The sequence below is a fragment of the Heterocephalus glaber genome, unplaced genomic scaffold (assembly GCF_053883595.1).
Source record: "Heterocephalus glaber isolate CG9 unplaced genomic scaffold, H.glaber_assembly_v1.0 deba00000470, whole genome shotgun sequence".
Lineage (NCBI taxonomy): Eukaryota > Metazoa > Chordata > Mammalia > Rodentia > Bathyergidae > Heterocephalus > Heterocephalus glaber.
Genome location: NW_028258145.1, coordinates 26,385,653 through 26,392,281, shown reverse-complemented (window position 1 = coordinate 26,392,281; position 6,629 = coordinate 26,385,653).

Here is a 6,629-nt window from a genome sequence, read left to right as displayed (position 1 = left end):
TACGTCTTTATTGGGTACAAAATGATGATAGAGTACATCTATATACTGAGTGTAATGACCAATTTAGAGTATTTGGCTATCATCTCAAACATTTATTTTTTTGGGGGGATAAGAACATTAAAAATACCTGTTCTAGCTGTTTTGACTTTGCAGAGATTAGTACCACCATCAAGAATTTGAAAGATGCAGGGTTAGTGATTCCCACTACATCCACATTTAATGTTCCTAATTGGCCTGTGCAGAAACTGATGGATCTTGAAGAATGATGGTGGATTACAAAAATTTAAGCAGGTGGTGACCCCAAGTTCAGCTTCTGTACCAGCAGATGAATACTTCTCCTGCTACCTGGTATGCAACAATTGATTTGGAAAATGCTTTTTTTTGCTCTATACTTATCCAAAAGGACTATCATTAGGAAATTACATTCAGTTAACAAGACCAGAAATATCCTTTTATTGCCCTACTTTGGGGGCATATCAACTCTTTATCCCGAGTCATAATTTATTTCTCATGGGACTTGGTCTTCTTTTTGTTTCACAAGGTATCACACTGGTCAGTTACACTGATGACACTGTGATGACTGGGTCAAGTGAGCAATAGGTAACAACTATTCTGGACTTATTGATAAAGCACTTGTGTGTCAGAGATAGGAAATAAATGCAACTAAATTTCAAGGTCCCTCTATCTTAGTGAAATATCTCAGAAATCCAGTGATATGGGGTATGGGGTATGCAGAGATATCGCTTCTGTGGTAAAGTAGAAGATAAAGCAACTAGCCCATCTTACAACCGAGAGGCATAATGGATTTTGGAGGCAGCACACTCCTCACTTGAGTATGTTGTTCTGTCCAATTTACTGAGTAAGTTGGAAAGCTTCTAGTTTTGAGTGGGGTATAAAAAAAGTACTCTGCAACAGATCCAGACCAACTGCACAGCTTGCTCTGAAACTTGGGTCATAAGATTCAGCAGCTCCAATGATACTTGATATATCAGGGTCAGATACTAATGCTATTTGGAGCCTCTGGCAGGGCCCATAGGGAAATTATGGTGAAGGCCTTTAGGAGTTTGGAGCAAGGCTCTGTCATCATCTGCAAAAAATACTCTCCATTTGAGATACATCTCCTGGTTCACTGTTGGGCCTTAGTGGAAACAGTGCGTGACTATGAGTCACCAGGTTGCCATGCACCCTGAGGTGGTTATCACAAACTGGGTGCTATTTGACCCACTGAATCACAAAATTGGATATTCCATCATCAAATGGAAATGGTATATTTGTTATTGGACATCACATGGTGGTGGTATACTTATAATTAAACCTCAGCAGACCTTAAACGCCTATGGCTTCTACTCTTGCTATACTGCTTCTGTCTTTCACTATCCACTTATGGACTCATTGACTGAACCTTATGATTAATTGACAGAAGAAGAGAAGACTATTCCCTGGTTTCAGAACATTGTACATGCTATGGAGGCACCACCTAAAAGTGGAGAGCACTAGCATTGTAGACCCTTTCTGGGACATCCACAAAGGACAGTGGTGAGTGGAAATCTTCCCAGTGGGAAAACTTTGAGCAGTGCACCTGGTTGTATATTTTGCTTGTAAGGAAAAAAAGTCAGATATAATATATGAGTGAGTATATATTGATGAATGGGCTATAGTGAATGATCTGGCTGGATGTTTAGGGATGTGGAAGGAACATAACTGGAAAATTGTTTAGAAAACCATTTAGGGCAGAAGGATGTGAATAGATCTCTCCATGAGAGCAAAGGATGTGAAAATATTTGTGTCACATGTAAATCTCCACCAAAAGGTGACCTTGGCAGAAGACTTTAATGATCAAGTGGATAGGACAGTCAATTTTGAGGGTAGCTGTTAACCATTTTCCTCAGCCACCATTGTCATTGCTCAGTGGGCTTATGAACAAAATATCAATGGTGGCAGGCATGGGCTCAACAATATGGACCCTCATTTTCCAAAGCTGTCCTAACTATAGCTGCTGAATTCCTGATTTGTCAGTAGGAGAGACTAACACTGAGTCCATGATATGGTACAATTCCTCACAGTTACTAGCCTGTGACCTGGTGGTAGATTGATTATATTGGACCACTTCCTTCATGGAAAGGGCAGTGTTTTGTCCTTACTGGAATAGATACTTATTCTGAGTATATATTTGCCTTCCTGCACTTAATGCTTCTGACAAAACTGCCATTCAAGGACTTACAGAGTGCCTCATCCACTGCTGCGGTATTCCATGCAGCATTGCTTCTGATCGAGGAATGCACTTCATGGCCAAAGAAGTATAACATGGGATCATGCCCACAGAATTCACTGGTATTATCATCTCCTTACCATCCAAAAACAGCCAAATTGATAGGATAGTGTGGTTGAAATGGCCTTTTGAAGATGTAGTTACAACACCAGCTAAGTTGTGATAGGCTAGGTTAAGGTTCTCCTTTTAGAAGGCTGTACATTCTTTGAATCAGCAAATATATCCAGGATTCCTGAGTCCAAGAATCAAGGGGTGGAAATGGAAATGATAACACTCACCATTACCCCTCATGAATCAAATAAAAGTTTTGTTTCTTGTTTCTGAAAACTTATCCTCTGGTTGTCTAGCAATCTTTGTTTCAATGTGTGTGTGGGGGGACTACAAGGAGACAGAACAATAATTCCATTAAACTGGAAGCTAAGACTGCCCTCTGCTTATTTTTGGCTTCTCATGCTTCTGAGTCAACAAGCTAAAAAGGAGTTATGGTGTTGTTAGGGATGATTGATCCAGGCTACCAAAAGGAAGTTAGTCTACAACTCCATGATGGAGATAAGGAAAAATATGTTTGGAGTGCAGGGGTTGTTTGGGGCATCTGCTAATACTACCATTGCAATGGGAAACTACATCAACCCAATCCAGTCAGAATGACAAATGGCCCAGAACCTTCAGCAATGAAGATATAGATTACTCTACCAGGTAAAGAACCAAGACTCACAGAGGTCCTTGGATTGATGCTGCCTCCCTGATCCCTATTGTTTTGTGACTTCCATTTTCTTGGGTGAGCAGTGACTGGATTCTTTGGCTCTCCAGTGAGCAGATGGACATTATGAATTCTCCTGCTTCTGATTCTAAAGATGGTCATTATAGACTTTCCTGGATCTGATCCTGTAAGTCCACCTAATAAATCCCCTTGTATAATTATACATATATTTTCAATTGATTCTGTTTCTCTAGAGATTCCTAACACCACAGATTTATACAATTCTATTTGCTAGGTGCTATTCTTATTATTTTGCAGAGAAGATGCTAACATTCAAGGCCTATAATTGATGAATGTGCTTTCCTTAAACTCATAAATGATGAATAAATAAGTAAATGATAAAGGAAAGAGGGATATAGATGGAATGAAATAGATGGAGAGAGAACATAGATTGGAGAGAGGAAAAACAAAATAGCTAAGAGAGAAAAGGGAAAGCTTTCTGGATTCATGGGTAGAAGAATGGATGAAATGGGGCCCAGCATCTCGGCTTTCCCCAAAACATGAAGGGTAGATGGATGTGGCTGGTATGCCTCAATTCCTGGCAGCATATTTTTTTATAAAAAAAGAATTAGGCAGATAACAAAAAGTCACAGAAAGTGACAGATTCTGTAAATAACCTAAGCACTCACAAATATGAGTCAGTATTTAAATAAGTAAATGGAGGACAGCTGGTCATAATTTGGTGGTAATAAATGCCCACATCAGCAAACATGCCAGGTCTTTCCAGCGGAAGTCATGCATACAGAGGACAATTATCTTTAGTATTTAGGAAAAATTGCTGATGCTTTTGAGTTTTCAACTCAAAGAAATCTTATATATCATCTATTCATTTTCAAATTCAAAGGACAGAGATGAAGAAAACATCATTCCTAGAATCCCCTGAACTTTCAATCCCACTTTTACTCACCACATACCATAATTTAAATGTTCTCATTATTGGAGAATAGCATGTGAATACAAATTTAATTTCTGTAATATTTAAGCCTGCATCTCAATCATTCTAAGTTTCAATCTTTATAATGCAGGAGTCATGTCTCTTGGAGAATTATCTCCAAGTACTTTCTTTTTGTAATCTCTAGAGTTCTCTTACATGCACATACCAGGCTGTTCCATTGTCCCACTCTGTATAAGGTAGGCGCACTAGCTACCTACACAGCAACTCCAAACATGTTAGTTGCTAGAGACTTTTGTTGCTTTTACCAGAGAGCCTTGTTCCTAGTTTTCAGGAGACACACTGTAATTCTACTTTTTGTCACAGAGTTAGTACTTCTCAATATTAACCACAACCCCTGAAGTCTTTGAGTGAGTCTCTAACTTTATTTGCATGCCTATCATCTTGGGATTCTGTTAAATGCAGATTTTTACCCAGCAGGTCTGGACTGGGTCCTCAGTTTTTGCCTGTCTAATAAGCTTCTGGCTGTTAGTGTGATGGTAAAGCAGCTGGTGTATGGACCAAACTGCATATGATCAGGTGTCAGGGCACCATTTCCCAAAATGTGGTCTTTGTACCACTTAACAATTAATCACCACAGTTGTCCCCACCATATATATGGGGCGACCAATGTCTGGGTTCCAATTCTCATTAAATCAGTATTTCTGGAGATAAGAACACAGATGTCTGTATTTTAACCAACTTCTCAGGCAATTCCTAGACAACAAGCTGCCTGGTATGTAGATACCCAAACTGTTACAAAACGACCAAGAAATTTCCTCTTTTTATATCTTTATAATGAAGCATGGGAAAGATCACAAGGCCAGGTAATTTAACTATTGTACCTCTCAAATTTGGAGGTCTTTTGTGACTTGGTATAGTGTTTTTTTTTTTTTAATTTTTATTTTCTCTCTGGCAATAATCATACAGGTCTGTGGCACTGGGTTGAAATGAATTCCCAAGATCAAACTAAACATTTTCCTCAAAAGTATTGTGGCTCTCCAATCCTTGGTTGCATTTTCTCAGTTGGTTTTCTTGTCTTTGTTTATGTCTTAGCTACTTTTCTCTTGTTGAAACAACATACTTGGCACCCAAAGTTAAAGGGGAAAGTGTTTATTTAGCTCACAGTTTGTAGAGGTTTCAGTCCATAATCAGCTGGCTCCAAGGCGGTGTGGCACATGGTAGAGGGGCATCACATAGGAGAAAGAGTTCATGGTGCTATTTGCAAGCATTATTTGTCCAGGAAAGATCTATGATAACTTCTCTGTCTTGCAGATGATGCCAAGGGCCAGATTGAAGTGCGTATGTCTCATCAATAGTGGCCAGAATTACCCCATCTATCTCCATGTTCTACTCACCAGGATTGACATCCCAGGGTGTTGCTTGTGCCTGAGGAGCAGAGCATTGCCTTTGTTCTAAAAAATAGACAGGGCTACAGTGCATGGTGCCACTGGAGCTTGTCACACTGAGAACAATACCTTTACTTTTATAAGTAAGAGATGTCCCAAGCAAGAAGCAGGCATAATAACTTGAATATCAATACATGTTAGATTTTTAGTGTAACTTTTTACTAAAAATCTTAATCTAAATTCATGACTTAAAAAGCAAGATATTTATAAAAGCTTTGTGGAAATTATTAGTGAAAAAAAAGGTTTCCTCTTTAATACAAAGTACTAATATGCCCATATACTGATTTCCTTTGTTTGATAGGCACTGCCTTTCATACTACCTGTGTCCTCCTCATGCCAGCCTATCGTAACACACAGAAGTTCATGGAGCTCTCCTTGACTGCGCCTGCCAAGTGACTCTTCCTGTGTTCTTCCATCTTTATCATTTTACTTAGTATTTCTAAAGATGATTGTGCTCAGACTGGTATTATCTTTTCAATTATTACTTTCATTTTGATTGACGCATAACAATTGTACATTTATGGTGTACAGTATGACTTTGGGCTGGAGACCTGCTTAATAGTATGGCATTTCAATACATGTTTACAGCGTGTAATTATCATATCAGGGTATTCAGTCTATTTATTACTTCAAATATTTGTCATTTTTTTTAGTCCGAAACATTCAAAATTTTCTCTACTATTGAAATATTCAATAAATTGTTGTCAGTCATAGCTTTTCCACTTTACAACAGAAGATTAGAAATTATTCCTCCTGTCCAATTGCACTTCTGCAATGGTTATCCCCCCTCCTCCACCACCTCCCACACACTATTCTCAATTTCTGGAACCCTGTAAATTTTAAACATAACTACATACTGATTTTGAATTGAAATTTGATTGTTATACATTCAGAAAATATTTATGAAGTACTATGTCTTCTGCTTGCTGCTTTGTTATTCACTGGAGATTCATCAGTGGAAAAGCCAGGTTAGTCTTTAACTTTCCTAGGCTGAGTATTCCAGTTGATTTCATATTCAACTATCCAACAATATTGTATATGCCCAATCTAAGTAGCATAGCTCCTAGCACCTAGACAAATTATCTTCCCAAGGGATGAAGCAAACAGCTTTAGACCTAAACAGTCCTAGAATCAAAGTAACTCCAGGAAACAGTTTTTAAGGATACAGGCAAACACAGAGCAACTGGAGCTCCAAAATGAAAATATGGGGGCAGCCTTAGCAGGCACTTGGGGGTACCAAGAGCCCTGGCTGTTTCAAAA